This window comes from Mercenaria mercenaria, chromosome 2 (assembly GCF_021730395.1).
Source record: "Mercenaria mercenaria strain notata chromosome 2, MADL_Memer_1, whole genome shotgun sequence".
NCBI lineage: Eukaryota > Metazoa > Mollusca > Bivalvia > Venerida > Veneridae > Mercenaria > Mercenaria mercenaria.
Window position 1 is genome coordinate 31,504,075 of NC_069362.1, and position 18,034 is coordinate 31,522,108.

Below are 18,034 nucleotides of genomic sequence, written 5' to 3' on the forward strand. Positions count from 1 at the left end.
ATTTACTAGTATCATGTAGTGAATAAAGAAAAATGAGACTTTCACTATAAAGTTCATCAACTCATAAACATTTGTCCGATAATATATGTAATGGCAGAGTAAGGCAGTTGTTGCAGAGTCACAAAATACAATGTATGAAAGAATTCAAGAACCATAAAGAATATAATTGTTTGCTACATGTACTATCTTATTTAAAAAATATTTCAAAGCCGAATTTTAAACATAGTTTATATGCTAGTAAGTCTACTTAAATGCTTGCAGGCCGAGTGAATTATTCTAAGCGGCCTATTTGAAAACTTGGATTGTTTAATACAATCTAAAACATGGTTCTGCTATATATTATTTCTATTCGTATATGTCTAGTATATAAAAATGTGAATGGAATAGGGAAAGCAAAAAAAAAGTATGTCGACGTTAACGGGATCGTGTTTAAAATATTATGACATAGCAAAGGGGATACACGTCCCGCTGTCCTAAATTGTCATTTCAGAGTGCATGGATTAAGTGTAACACAGTTATATCATTTCAGTTTTGAATTGTCTTTTATAGATGAGTTAACACTTGGCCCGTTCCTTAGTAACGGAAGTAAAATTTCGCACATGCGCATTCTACGTAGGGGAAAAAAAGATATGGTCGCACAGTGTAAGGAATGTATAAGTTCCATCAAATTACAATCAATCTGGTCATAATGAGTCTGCATTATAATAAATTACCACTTAGGTATCCTTTGCACATCGACAACTACCTTGCTCAAAAATGAGAAACTTTGACAATAATCGACATATTATAACTGATAATAAGGGTCTCGTAATGGACAGGCAATAAACTGTTCTTCAACCAAACTGACTTTCATTTGGACATACATGTATTGAAGTTTTAATAAAACGGAAAATGATATTAACAATCAATTTAAAGCTTATATTTTAATGGACATTTCATTACACGATCTGACAGAAGTAACAATCATTGAGAAATGAAAAAAAAAAAAAAAAATACTAAAGAGTAGTTGAAGTACACATTTCATTTCTCTTTATGGATTTTAAGAATAAAAAACTGAAAAGTTTTCGACGGAGTTACAGATTCTTCCCATGTGGTTAACATTCCCCACACTCACACCCAAAAAGTCTCATATGCTAAATGATCGACAAAGGCGGACACAGTCACGCCCCGGCCCCTTGAATTGTCTTTCAATTATATCCAAAATGGCGTCATTCCGTATTTATCATGTTTTGAGTTTTTGAATTTTAAAGTTTTTTTCCCAACAAAATCAAAGTGATGAGGGGGTGTGCTGTGTGTTTGAAGGGGTGTGGGGGCGGGCGCAGCGGTCAAAATTAACATTGTTATATTTTCTGGGTACGGGGCTCTTCATCTGTTGTTAGAACATGACCTCCAGTTTATTTTCGTCAAGTGTATTGTTTTCATTGTTATTAATTGAATGGTTTTCGGTACGGTATATTTTCTTGCGTTTAACGGTTATAAAAAAATATAAAAGTGTTCCAGCATATAAAGATGAGATTAAGATATATTCAGTATTTTTTTCACTTAAGAAACTAAAAACCAATAGTAATTTAGGCCTTTGATATTATGCAAATCCAACGATTTAGATTTTATTTTCAATATGAATTTCATTTTGAAAGAAAACTTCCATCAAACTTTCAAACGATTTTCTTATGAATTTTATTTACAGTGTTAGATATCGTGTGATAAGTTTCGCACCGACACGTGAACTATTTGTCCGAATTTGCCCATACTGATTATGGCATTGATGACTTGACAAAAGTCACATCAAAGACATTTTATATGCTTCAGTTACTTTTATGACCCGGTCTTATTGGGTGACATCCTCGAGATCACGTTTTTGTCTTGATCACCAAAGTGATCTATGTTTAATTATGTCAGTTGCATAATAATTATGTAATAGATTGCGCTCAACAGCAATCCGTTAATTAATACTAAAAACAGCAACTTTAGTGACAAAGAGTCACGTCCCTTAAACTTTTGTAATAAATATAATTTAAGTCGGTGAAAAATATGTAATATTAGGTTATTTAACATTGTTCTGTACAATACGGAGATATATTTGGACGAGTACCCAGCTGAGAAAACCATATTGGACGAGCCGCTAGGCGAGTACAATATGGTTTTCCCAGCTGGGTACGAGTCCAAATATCTCTCGTATTGTACAGAACAATGTTAAATAACCTTGTTATTCTATATCTACTTTATTTTAGTTTAAGGTAGTTCTGCACGTTTGGATCGAAATTTTTTCTACAATGTAGAATTTGATTAAACTCTAATTTTTCAAAATTTCATAATATACCTAAAAAATTCAGCAAATAAAAAAGATAGGGTCGTGTGCTTGATTTTTTGCTAGACTGATTTGAAAAATTTGGACCTCACGCAATATTTCATAATGGGAGTCAATGGGAAATTAATTACTTTCATAACATTTTCGCGAATAGAAATATTTCTACAATGTAGATTTTGATGAAACTTCTCACAGTTGTAAATAAACACATGGCCTATAGTTTGGTGAAATAAAATGTATAGGTCCGTGTGCTTATTTTTGAGATATTTGACCATGATTAAAGGGAAAAGGACATTTCACGCTAATTATAAGACATTATTTTGATTATTTTAACGTGTCATATGTTTTAATATCATATTTTAATGTTAGAAATATAACAACAGTGCCATTTTAATAAATTTACTCACAGATTTCAGTTAATTCAGAAAATGATTTTCATTTCCGTACGCCGAATCCAGGCTTTATTCTACGTTTTCCGGATAAATGACGTTACGCCATCACTTCCGGTTTATCAAACGTGCAGAATTACCTTAAATTAAATATTATTCACTGAATATCTTATGCCTGTCTTCTTGATTTCAAGACGTATAACCAAACTCTTTACATAAAGCACCTACTTCACCCGATTTCATTCGGAACATTTTCACGCGTTTCGGGCTTTATCGTATGTTTAACATGGGACTTTTTGAACCGTCCAAATACGGAAAATACAGGATTTTTGTACGCACGTGCGTCCAATAAGGTAATATATTGTACGGTCACGTGTTGCAAATGAACGTTCACGATTGGATAGATAAAATAGATATAGAATAATACAGTGTTATTTGGAGGGAAAAAAGAGTAATCAGGTAGGACATGACTAATGAAATATCTATCTTTACTCGAGACATTCTGTGCAATACATTTTGTGATCAAAATGTGTTTATTGTAGCTGTACAATTTGTGATATAATGATTCTATGCATGTTTACATACGCATTTAATTTTAAATCTCAGGTTAAACAACAGGGCAATAGTAGATGTTGTAAATCCGTCTATAGAAACTAGTAGATCAAATATGGGTACAATATTTTTCGGCCTCTGTACGGCGCGTTACGCAAATATTGCAGTGTTGTGATGAAAACAGACTGTACTTTTAATATTTGAAACATCAAATTAATGCTTTTGCTTAAAAAAAACAAAAAAAAAAAACTGATAATGCTTTTAACGTTTAAAGAGACATTTTGGAATTGTTCTGAGTAGGATTTAATATGGTCCCAAATATTGACTGCACATGAAATGCAATGTAAATACTGCATAAGTCTTGCTTGTTGATTCATACTTGTTATATTGTTTAAACACACACTTAGTAAGATACATATTTGATCCCACTATGGCATAATTTTTTATATCATGAAACTGTTAAAATAATGCTCTTTATTTTAATTTGGCAGCATCAATCTAAATTTTAGGTACACAATATGTCGAAGTATTTTGCTCCATTTTATGTGAAGAATGATATGTCTTGTTCTTCTTGATAAAGTTGTAGAGGGTAACATTTCTAACTTGCAATTTTCTACATAGAATTTTGATATGTTACAATTTTATATTGAACATTTTAAAAGATGAAAATGACAATATAATGTATGTAAAAGCTTATCCAAATTACATGATGGTGGTACTATATTGTATTTTATCATTCAGAAGGGCTTGCAATAGTTCCATGGTCGACCCGGTTTTTATTGGTTTATGAATGCTGACTCTGTCATAGTAAAATTACATATTATACGCACTCATTCTTTTCATATCTGACACCATTGTCATGCATTTGGAATCTATAAATATGCTAAAATAAAAAAAAACGCTTTACTTCAGTTGCTATTGCATTGCTAAGGTGTCACTGCAACGGAAAAACGATTTGTGTCAAAAATCTCTCCGTATTTGACTCAGTGTTGTTATTTTTCTAGCCTGTAGGGATAATGGAATACATTTAATTTTACTGTTACAGATTTCCGCTTAAGCCGGTGCTAGGGGGCATGAGGGGTGTTGCACATTTCATTAGCTCTCATGAACAGACTCACTTAAACCGAGTCTTCTATTACAATTTTGCTTGGTTGCGTACTAAACTTCCTAAGGATCTTCTTATAGATTGTACTTCTTGTTATCTTTCTGTGACGAACCGATGAACTAGCGAAATAGTTTATATCTTGACTAAGGTGCTGAGTATTTTTTTTTCAGTTAAAAAAGTTACATTCCCCGGCCAAATGTAGCTTATTTCGGGGTTTTATTTTGCATTAGAAAATTGTGCCAGACTTCTTGTCGGGCGTGCAGATGTACATCCGGTCAATGTCTTTAATTCAGACTGATACATTGTCACCAAACTAGCTTTAAAGTTTACATGAATAACTAGCGCTTAAGCTTGCAATAGGGGCAGCTAGGGTTAAGGTCGCAGTTTGTAGAAGTGAAAAGCACTGTCCACTCAAGTATTTCAGTTTGAATTGAAATATTGAAATGAAACAAAAGGTGGATTATGAAAATCACCTTTTAGATTTTATTAACTATCACAACAGCAGTCTTTAACTGCCGTGTGGCGGCTGTAAACGTGTCCCCGTTCTTGAACTCAGTGTTGTTATATTCTCTGGTCATCTATGGGATCATGGCGTTCATTTCATATTATTGTAACAGAATTCTGCTTAAGTCGGTGCTTAGTGGCGTAAGAGGTGTTGCACATATCATTACTTCTCATGAACTGAGTCTGCTATTAATTTTGCTTGGTTTTGTTGTTTACTTTCAAAGGATCTTCTTTCAACTTTAATTAACTATCACAACAGCAGACTTAAAGTGCCATGCTGCAACTATAAAAAGTCTCTCCTTATTTGACTCTGTTGTTATATCATTCAATTTTACTGTAACACCGCTTAAACCGGTGCTAGGGGGCGTGAGGGGTGTTCCATATTTCAATACCTCGCATGAACAGACTCAGTTAAACCAAGTCTGCTATTACTTTTGTCGGTTACATTCTACGTTTCCTTAGGATCGCCTTATAAATTGTATTTTTTTCTTAACTTTCTGAGACGAACTGATGAACTACCGAAATAGTTTATACCTTGATTAAAAAGCTGAGCATTATATTCAGTTAAAGATTTCAGGCCCCATGTAGCCTATTTCGGAGTTTGATTTTACGTTCGAAGATCTTTAGAAGCATAGACTGTAACCAAGTGAAGTGTTAGTTTTAACGGTTTGATGGTCTGTTCAAAACATTGTCGATTCCGTAAACATTGTATAGGTGCCTTAGTACATCGATGTCAATATCCATATTTCAAACTGGAAATTGTCTTATGATAAAAACCATTTCTGGCATTTTGCTGTAAGCTACATTTACTTTCATTCCTGATAACAATATAGACCTTCACACTTTAGTTTTGGGATTTCATTCTACCCTTGAACCATTTCAAACATCACAAGGTAGTAACATGTCTGGGGATTGTTTAATTGTACTTTATATATTATGCAACAATGAAAAGTGAAAAAAAAATTGTGTAACCACGTAATCTTAGTAAACTATGATTAAAGATGGTTAATCAGATTTGGTCAACTAATGGATTTGTTCAAAACTTATCCAACTGATTATTTACATTTACTTATGTTCACTTAGTTATTAATGCACATCATATTTTCACCGGAAGTACCTTAAAATTGATTTTCCTATCCTGTGTGGCAAAACCAATATAGTGTTATTTTACCATAAGTATAACTTAAATAAACATATTTTGCTTAAGTAAAAATAAGCACTACAAATTTTGCCAAAATTAAATAGAAATGTCAGTTTATTACATCATTACTGTTTCCCGTTGTCATTATCGGATACGCAAACAAGATAGATTAAAAAAACAGGTGAATTCAGAAGCCACATGCTGTTTTAAAACTTGCCTTCTGTTTCAGGTTGTTGAAATAGCCCGATATTTATCAAATAGAAATGCGAGAGCAGAAATTAGATTGAACTCAATAGAAATAGTCCACTTTTAGATACTTTTATACTGAAGGGAGGTAATTATAGAGTTTCATAAAAAAAGTAATAAAATACACATTTCCAATTCAAAAGAACTCTATGTAATGGGTCGTTATGTTCTTTAAATAAATCTCTAACAGAATATATTAATACTGAAAAATGTCATTAAATGTTGCTCAAATGTGATGAACAACCTTTAATGTAAACCAAAATTTTGTCTACATTTTCATCATAACCCATTATATAGAAGGCAGAGCTCCCTTGAAAAATCACCAGTGCCCCTTGAAAATTAAAGGAGTGCTGCTGGAATTATCTGGAATTATGGATCCGTTTTAAGAAGTTTATGTTCTGTAAGATCAATTAAAATTTTAAGAATTGAAGATAATTCATGATTTCTGAATGAATGTCTTAGAATGCATTAAGATTAAATCTTGACATGCGAAAATTCTACAAATATACTTTATACGAACTAAAGAAAGTTACGGTTCTTTTTAGAAGGAAGAATGTGTCCAACTTTAAGGCACAGATACTGCTATGATAGACGTCTGGTATGGGGGAGTGAAAATCATTTACATGTACAATCTTGTTTAAAGGTGGTCAATCACATTTAAGCAAAATTTAGTGACATTTTTTACTTTTTGTATATTCTGTTAGAGATTTATTTAAAAACAAAAATACCCATTACTTAGAGTTAGATCCCTGTTAGAAATGTATACTTTATTGATTTTCATAAAAATTTGTAATTACTCCCTTTAATATGAAAATATTTAAAGTGCTTGGTATTTCTTTTTATTTCCATACAATTCCGAGTTTTACATTCGCATTGGATAGATATACCAAATATTTAACAATCTGAATCAAAAGGTGGGTTTTAAAATGCATGTAGCTTCTAAATTTCATTTTTTCCATAGGCAAAGGGAGGTAATAATAATTTTTCAAACTTGCATTTCTAATGAATTCAATCTATATATGTAATTGTTAATGCAATTATTTTACGAACATAATACAATATATCGGTTAGTTATACATTTTATTAGGTAAAGTATGTTTATCACATTTATACTTATGATAAAATAACTCGATCTTGGTTGGGCAACTGCAATAGGAAAACCAATTATTAAAAATATCTCCAGTGAAAACCTAACTTGTTTTAAGCGCTAACTGAACATAAATGAGTGTAAATGATCAGATGTTAAAGTTTAAAGCAAATCCGTTACTTAGCCAAAATCTGATGATCCACCTTTAAAACCCAGAAGACTAGCCGTCTTTAAAAGATAGTGATGAGAATTTTACCCAGAGAGAATCACTGTTTGCCGAAATTCTCGAAAACTCCTGTTTTGTTTTACGCTAAGTGTCTATGACATTTTTATGGTGAATCCTTTAGCACTACTGGTATAGAATAGGAATGGTAGTAGGAGCCTTTTTATGTTTATTGATAATTCATAGCCAATAGTTTTTTTCCCTAGTAATAAACTCTGGTCAGTGATTTTAAGCTTGTGGATGTAATATATGTGTACTGGGAGAAGAGCATTATGTGCTTTTCACAGTTCAATGCCTGTATATTTTGTTCCCAAAACCTTTTTAAAAAATAAGTTTTATCTACATACAGTACATTGAAACCTGACATCACTAACAAAACACTTGTTAAATTTCACATGAATGACTTTATTTTTTACAATGCTTTCAAAACTCATAAAAACAAAAGCAAAAACAAAAAACTAGAAAAACAACAACAACAAAAAAAAAAACAAACAAAAAATAACACTGAAATAAAAAAGAAATTAAAAAAAATGTTTCCAGTGAGGACCGAACTCATTTCAACGCGGACTCGGTAACCACTGCACCACTGTGGAAGTATGACGTCTATAAGTATACATAATAAATTTCAGTTATGGCTGCGTGACGAAAATCTTTTCCCATTGAAAACATTGTATTTTATCTTTTTTTTCTTCGTAGAAAATGTATTTAGCACTAAATTCTTATTATCAGACTTCATTTTAGATATCTTTTATTCCCCCAATAATGGAGAGTACAACATAATTATAAACAAGTATATGTACAATAATACAAAATGTCAGTAATTAATACAGCACTTACAAATACAGTTACAAACTAGCATAACATTTAAATGTAATTACTTAGCTCTAACAAAAACACACATATAGTTGGACTTATATTTAGATAACATATATCTCGAAAGTATCGAAAGGCATAAATCCAGTATTCTATATATACACATGTAAATGTTAAAGCCATACCAGGACAGAAACATAGCAAATACTTTCACACCAAAATATCGACAGCCTAGTCAATGAAACCGAAAGTACTAGACCACCAAGGATGTGCATTTGCTAGAAAACATTTACTATAGCGATGCTACGGGTATACCATAAGTATTTAAAGACACATGTGAACATAACAACAATTTAAATGACCAGTAGCAAACATGCTCTCTGTCCACACCTTTAAAACATTTTGCACAATGCAATAACAAGACTGAAGTATCTCAAGCTATTTCCATCAGTTTCAACAGCCAAACTTAGCAAATACTCGCACTGATCTGTTGGTGATAACTGAATAAACGTTCTGTATGCACTGTACCCAAGTTTTACAATTATACTGTCCCACATATTTTCACGAATACTGCAATTTTTACAACAGTAGCATATCAAATGTAGAACAATATCATCATTGACACAATCACATTTGGGGCATTTACACACATATTTTCTAGAAATGTAACGTGATAATACAAACATTAACCTTTTACAAACGGATAGTAATCGTGGGTTATTCTTCGACATAGTCCACAAAGAACATGGATTATCCACCTCAAGCAATGAAGGTTTCAATATATGTGACTGACCTGTAATGTTATTGAACGAGTCTATTTTCTGTTTGGCGAGAACATACTCGCACAACATTCTCCCCCAAGTAATCTTTGGTGGAAAAATTCCTTCGGTACTGTAAGTCTCAAGCACACCGTTTAGTCCGTATTTGTGTTGAATCCGGCATATGTCCGGAATAAATCCGTGGGTTTGATTGTCGTAGTTAATGTAATGAAAAAGCCTATTGTTAAAAACATGTTTTGCTAAGTACGAATTCGACAGTCTACACAACTGACCGAGAAACTGTAACATTTTGTGTTCTATGATCGTTTCTATAGAAGTCATGTTCAAGGCACACAACGTAAAATCAGTTGATGTTCCCTTCGGGAAAGATTGCATATGTTTGAGACAGAATCGATGTGAACGTTCAAGACGTACGATATCATTAGCAGTAAGCGAAGACCAAAGTTCACAGCCATACAATGCTTTCGGAATAACAGTAGCATTATATATAGTTCTGGAAGAAATTGGATTCAAACCTTGCGGACTGATTCCGCTATTGATAATACTTAAAAATGTTCCCCTGAGCTTAGTACAAGCATTATCAACCAATTCCTTAGTTGTCAGAAATGGATCAGTTTTCACACCAAGATGTACGTAACACGATGTTTCACGAACGACACTGTTTCCAAGAGTAAACGCTCTATTTTGATCAGTATTGTTACCACGTTCATTAAAGACAACCACAGCACATTTGTCTGCATTGTAGCTATAACGCCAACGTTTTGAGTAGTTTTCACATATATTTAGCATTGCGTTAAGCCCCTGAACTGAGTACGAAATTAGCACCATGTCGTCGGCTACAGTAGGAGAACTGAGTCTGGTATCATACAAACACACGCCACAACCACTCTGTTCCAATGCATTTATAAGTCCATTTATGTACAGAAGATATAGAATCGGGGAGCTCTTTCCACCTTGTCTGGTACCTTGAAGTACCTTAAACCAATTCGAATATTTCCCTTGAAATCTTACACAACTCGAAGAGTTTGCATACATTGCTTTAAATGCTAGGAATGTGGTAGTATCAATATTTGTCTCAAAGAGTAACTTATACAGCATCCCTTGATGCCACACAGTGTCAAATGCCTTGCGTCCGTCCATGAAGCACACATACATCTTGGAACCGAATTCACGCGAATAATATACACATTCCCTTAGTAAAAATGACGTCATAAGGCAAGATAGACCGTCCTGAAAACCACCCTGTTGGTTGTTAATTGTTGTCATTATATCACTTTTGATCTATATAGCAAAACAGATTCATACAATTTAAGGATTACTTAGGACAGGGTAATCGCACGATATTATCTGGATTATCTTTCCTTTTGTTCCCGCCTTTATGTAACGTTACAATAACTCCTCGCTTTAATGTCTCTGGAATAAAAGCACGTCTGAGCATCCATGTGAAAATATTGGCTAACACAGGTGCTAAAATGTCTTTTGCATAAATTAAATGTTCATATTGTATTGTATCATACCCACTAGACTTCCCTTTCGGGCATTGCTCTATAATAGACTTCACCGTTTCCGGTAATACCGTAACTGAAGTATCCGGTTGCAGGGAATGTGTTGACATATTCAAAGTTTGTGATATGATATTTTCAAAGTTTGTATCATAATCATTGTCTTCATTTGGCGTATATAAATCCTTAAAAAAGCCATACCAACCATCAGTAACTCGATCTTGGTCTCTAACAACAGTACCATTAAAGTTAATTCCAGCAGTAAGATTACCCTGTTTCTTTTTTCTCTTGGTATTAACCATTTTCCAGAATTTATTCGCATCAACTTCTGCGGTACAGTCAATTTCATGAAGGAATTTAATTAAATGCTTATTAACATAACGTCTGTGTAAGCGCCTGAAGTCACGTTTAGCCGTTTTATATTCACAATAAAACCTATCACTGACGTCACGGGGCCGCCCCTGTCGACACCATTCCTGTCTGATTAACTTCATCTTATTATGAAGAATAGTAAGTTCATTATTCCAGTACGGTTTCAGATATTCTAGATAACGTTTCTTTGGCAACGAATCATTGGCATAAGTTGTAACACTTTCTACTAACAGTGCATACGCAGGCTCAATTGATGTTGTATCTAATTCACAATGCGCTAGATGCATTAAATTACAATCGGACATCAACAAGTTATTGTACAGATCAATTTGCACATTGTTTTATACTCTTCGTAAATGACGTCACAGCAAACCTTGATTTTAACTCATTAACAGAGTACGACTTGCAACAGCTTTCTATTTATTTGTTGATGTTTGCATACGATATGGTACTATTTACTATCGACCAGAAGAGTCTCCAGGCACAGCTAGATAGCTTGTATATTTACTCTGTTAAATGGGGGCTTAAGATAAATATTGATAAAACGAAAATATGTATTTTTAGAAAAAGAAAACAGAATATTGATTTTCAATGGTACATTAATGATGCACCAGTGGAAACTGTGAACTCTTTTTGCTATCTTGGTGTGAAATTTAATTGTAATGGAGCTTTATCTGAAGCTATTAAGGCACTGTCTGATCAAGCACTTAAAGCTGTTAATGGTCTATATTCACTATTTTCTAGGTTAAAATTTGATGTTAAGACTAAATTGACACTCTTTGATCGTATGGTTGAACCAATTTTATTATATTGTGCTGAAGTATGGGGCGTATACGATACAAGTTGCTTAGATAGAATTCATATGAAATTTTGTAAAAGGATACTCGGTGTAAAAATGCAAACCCCAAATATGGCAGTGTTGGGGGAACTTGGAAGGTATCCTCTCTCAATACTGTGTAAAGAGAGAGTTCTAAAATATTGGTTAAAGCTTGTAAATAATCCAGATTCTATCGTGACTGATATTTTTAGAGACCAATGTAACAATGTCAATTCTCCCCGATGTACAAACTGGCCCAAATATGTTAAAACTCTTTTAGAACAATTAGGATATGGATATTTATGGAACCATATAGCGCCAAATATTAACTATTTTCCAATGCTACAAAAACGGTTAAGAGACCAGTTTATACAGGAATGGCATGGTAGTATTACAAACATGCCAAAACTAGAATATTATTCAAGATTTAAAACGCTGTTTATGTTTGAACCATATCTCACAAATGTTGATAATGATTACTTAAGAAAATTACTCAGTTGTTTTAGAATGTCTTCACATTGCTTAGCTATTGAAACTGGAAGGTATAGTGGTATAGCTAGGGATCAAAGAATATGTCAAAATTGTAATTTAAATGTTATAGAATCTGAGTATCATGTGTTATTGACTTGTCCTAAATATAAAAACTTACGTTCAAAATATTTGCCAAAAACATCGTGGCCAAATCTGAAAATGTTTGACAATTTGTTGTCATCTGCTAAGAAAAAAGTCCAATTGAATATATGTAAATATTTGAAGGAAATTTATTTGTTAAGGGTTTGAAATCTTGATTACAAATTATTTATACGCATGATTTGAAAGAACTGTATACTGTTCATTAGCCAAAGGCATATATATGTCGATTATGCTAATAAATGTTGTTGTTGTTGTTGTTGTTGTTAAATTTACCCCAATTTACAAACGTTACATCGCTATCAAAAGTGTCAAACCTGAGAATAGGAAAACTGACTATACAAATGATAGGCCTATGACATGATACATTTAAACAGTTGTCATCTAGAACTTCGCAATGTTGAACACAATCAACCATTTCAACAGACATACAAATAAAATCTATCAATGTCTGATATTTGCCGTCATATGAAACATAAGAGCTCTGTGCTCCTACACAAGACCCTGTGACATTTACAGGAGTGATATTAGTATCTAAACAGAACCTATGCAGCAATATATCTCTAGGACGTTTGCTAGAAAAGTCATATTTGGCATTAAAGTCGCCCAAAAAAAGAAAACTGTTCCACTATTCGTATATGTGTTCCAAATGTCATATAATTTACCTATATAGTCACTATATAAATCAATTGTATGATTAACACATGGCAGATAAACCTGAAATATGTATACATACTGATTTGGTGCAAACTGAAATTGCACTCCTACTATTCTATCATCATCCATTGTCAATGGAACCACAAAGTTATCGTGACGTCTGTGCCACATCATTGCAACACCTCCCTTCCCGACCCTTCTCTTGCTCGGAAACATAAGATCTTTATCACATACAGCATATGCACGATAATCGGAGGTTAAAGTTTCTATAAAATGTACATTATGGGGATATAAGTAATGTTCGGAAATACCACAAAAATCAATATCATATTTCTGTAACGAATCACATAAATACGATGAAATGGATATTAACCCAGTCGCATTCCACGTAAAAACTTAATATTCATAAGTATCAGAAGTGCGTACACAAGTGTTAAAGAACTAAACAGGAGTTTAGAGCTACATGGATGATATATCCTACCCATCACAAAATTAATCAACGTCTACGGAAGCATAATCTTCCTGTAAAAGTTCATACGAATTTACACTGCTGTAATTGTCTGCTTCTTTATTACGACGCATGCGTGGAGGTACGTCACGTGACACTGTAAATCGTCTGCTTCCACGTTTATCGCGAGTTTGCCTTAGCATTGCATCACGCGACAACCACGGTCGACATATAATTCCACGCGGCCAAAATTTTTCATGCAGGACATGATTCGCTTTATCATCATTTTCAACGTTCATTCTAATAATAACCTTATTTTTAGACCGTTTGACTGGGAAAATCCTTACGTTCGTGACTGACGGACCTTTTGAATTCACAAATGAATAAATTTCCTGAATTGATGTAGACTCAGTATAACCACCAACAAAGAATCGTCTCGTCTTGCGTCGAGTGCTTGTTTTGAATCCATCGTCCCGACAGGAGGTAATAATCACAGGTATTGGACGTATTACCTGCTCAGCATAAGCAGCACTATTATCCAACCCAGTTACACGTGCCGTTGATAAGTCGTCCGTGCCGGTAGTTTGCGCGTCACTAGTGACAGAGGTATTAACCGTTGGTATCGGACGCACTTGCTGAATAACACAACCAGAATCATTATCAAACTCGATTGCACGTGACATTGATATGCCGCCCGTGCCGTTTAACTGCGCGTCGTGATGAGGAGTGGTGACGTCATTTTCATACTCCGGCATATGTGTTTCCATGGTAACTGTAGAAGCATGGTAATCTGTCGTCACTAGCTTTTCTACTGTTATAATTCCTGAGGTATCCAAGAAATTCTCAAGTTTTGTTATATGATCAGTCATGGCCAGAATTGTCGACTCTATAGGTTTGAGTATGTCCTGTAATACACTTAAAGTCTGGGATTTCATATCGGTCACACAGTTAGTTATATGTTTACCGCATTGGACAAGATCACATTTTATAGAATCCACTGACTGGCGCATTGTTTTCATTTGTTCGGCCCTTAACTTATCTGCAGAATGCATTTTCTGTTTTATATGTAGAACATCTGTCTGTAATGTGGAGACTGTTTCTTTAATCAAACCAAGTTCGATTGCACTTCCAGAACCCACAGCTTCAGAAGTTTTCTTAAAAGGCATTTTTAAGGGAGTTTGTAACTGGGAGGGTCTGGGTTTACCGTTACTAAGCAACTCTTTCGTAACGCTATATTCTTCCCCTTCCATTACTGACACCAGTCTATGTATGTCTGTTGCCAGTTTTACCGGAAGCTTATCGCCTTTTCGAGTCTCCATTCTTTTCTTTAATTCAGCCTGGATTCCAAATGGGAAATCATCGTACGCTTTAAGGGCCTCAAAACACATTTGTCGCACTCCCTCTAAATCAGGTTCGAACGACGCATAATCGCGTAATATCCGAGAGATAAAGATCCCCTCGGGTAGGTCTCTGTACCATGTTATTAATCGATTATATTCAACTAGGAATTTATCTTCTTTGACAAGTCCAGTTAAATTGTCATCGTCAAAGTCTTTGTATGAGAACGGTACTTTAACCTCTGTATTGTCATCTAAGCTTAAAGGCTCAAGTTCGAACATTACCGTTTGATCGCTTTGACCACTTAAGGCCATGGTGAGATCGCTCACTCTCCTTTCACCTAATATTTAGCCAGAGGAAATGTTTCACAATGATAAATTTAATCCACATCTATTGTTCTCCAATTTTTCGCATATAACTCCTTAATCAAAATAGTGAAGTTAATGAACTTATCACCAGCCTCTGCAGCAAAGTTTCACACACAAGTACATGTAAAAATCCTTTAGTAGGCTAACTTAAAGAAATATTAGCAATATCCAAAGATTTTCCAAGAGCGATTTATAACACGTCTTATCACATCAATCTGACCTTTTTGATTAATTACTATAAGCATTGTGTACTGGAAGAAACCCGAACAACACCAATTCCAAAAAAGTACCACGAATTTTCAACTCGATGCCCATATGGGCCAAACATAAGAAAATAAACTTGAAACTTGAAACTTGATAGTATTTCTATACACAGTTTTATTCATTTTCTTTTTCACACGTTTAACCGTAATGCGACGCTGTCGGCACCGCTTCGCGGCGCCGGTAGCTCTGCTATTAAACAAAGAAGGCTGAACGTTGTGTGTTATTTTACAACAATTCACTGTTTTGACGTCACAATTATTATCATAGAATTAAACGGCATAGCGGTGCGCTGAAAAAGAAACCAACAAAAAACAGGCAAATATTTGACGGACTTCGTCAAGGATGTACTTAAAATCCTTGGTAACGTGTTAGAATCGAAATAATATATCTCATTTAGTGATTTGCTCTTGAATAAAATCATTGTTTGTCGTTCAGATGCGTATTAATATGAACTTAGGTGCTACCTAGAAGGCAGAGCTCCCTTGAAAAATCACCAGTATCCTTGAAAATTAAAGGTGTGCTGCTGGAATTGACTTTACTTTTTACAATACTTTCAAAATCCATATTAAATAAAAAGAAGGAAAAAAACTGAAATAGAAAAGAAATTAAAAAAGAAAAAAATGCGCTTCTGGTGAGGATCGAACTCCCGACCTTTGGTTTTCAACGCGACCTCCCTAACCACTCGTTTCGCATTGAAAATATTGCATTTTATCTTTTTCTTCTTCGTAGAAAAAGTATTTAGCACAAAATTCTAATTATCAGGCGCTCATTTACATTTTTAGTCAACGTTCAAAGCGGTAAGCGAAACAAACGCTTTTGTCAACCGTAAACAGCAAGCGTCTACTGACGTCTTACTGATTAATGGCTGTGACTAAAGGTATGAAGGTATTAAATGCCTCCGCTAATATTTTCTATATAATATTAACAACTTATAACATATTTTTATCAAGATTTCTAGCCTTTCACTTTTTGCGAGACTACCCTTGTCTTGAAGGCCTGTCTTTAGGCAATCAAAATATACCCCAAAAATATGGGGTTGGCCATAATGCAGTGAAACCATGGTCACGTGACTGAGACACGTGATGAAACGCTAATATTGGGTAGGTAGACATCAGGAAATACCTACTTTCACTTTTATTTCACAAGGCAGCTTCCAATCAACTTTAAGGTGGCAGGGGAGCGGTTTCGTAGTTTGGCCCCTGTCGATTTTCTGTATAAACAGGACAGGGTAGATATAAAGGCATATCTATCTTACTGGTTATTTATCATTATTAATTCTTTAATATATCTGGGGAATGTGAAACGGTTAATGATTATACATGAAGGGTGTTTTAAAATTCCTAGCTCCGTACTTCCGGTTGAGGCTAAAACATAAATATCAGAACAAAAAGTCGGCCAGACGCGCAGCTGTCATCCATCCACATTTTTTCAAGTGAAAATTAGGGAAATAAAGTGGTGGTTGGTAGACACATTCCTCACCACCTGGGTATGCATCTATGTTCGTTCTATACATATATGCTACGAAATTGGATTTAAAAATAGAAATGGATGAATGGCATAGTTCAAAGTGAGGCCCGGTTTAGGCTATTTTAGATCTATAAAATTTGGGTGCTGTGGCCGATTTTCACTACATCTGGTGTGGAAAGTGACAGGTGCATAGGCCCGGAGAGGGGTCTTTATGTAGTCTATAGTATCTGCAATGGTCCATAGTAGTTTCAAAGAAAAATAAGCAAAAACGAGATTTCTATGGATATTTCAACACTGGTACCCACACGTCAATGTGGAATTCGCAAATTTGCACTCCCCTGCCACCTTAAGGAAAATAGACAATATTTCAGACCACTGAAATATTGACTTTTTTGCATTTATTGCAACCCATTACGGAATGAACTGTAACATATAGTGGTTTTTTTTTTATATATTTCTGAGTACTAAATTCGGCCTGGCGAGTCCCAAAATGGCAGTGGGTGGCTATATAACAGTGAAGCTAAGGACCCCCAGTCAGTAGGATTCGTATCATAAAACGGCCAAAAGAAGAAAATAGTGCCTAGATAATGACTATTTATGCCATTTTGTTTAAAAGTAGAGTAGCACATGTGTCTATATCTAGCAATGCCATCAAGCTATATAGTGGCTGGGGTGGCCCCAAAGGATGGATGGGTGGCCTTTAAGGGGTGTCCCGATAGGTTAAATACGGTAATTTGCATTTGTATACCAGAATTATGTTAAAAGTGTATCGTTTAAACATTTGAACGGCTTTAAAATGTAAATATCATGTTAAATTAACTCTAAAGGCAATGAATAGTTTTTCGGGGTTACTTTGATTCAGAATGCAAATTTTGGCTGATTCTTGCGTGGAGGGGTGGGCATTTTTGTTGGCTTATTCACCGGCTATCTTGTAAATTACGGCAACGTTTTTTGTTCAGTTGATATCAGCATAAGTGTCTTAGGATTCAGGACAGGTTACAATTTATTTTATTTAAACATTTAA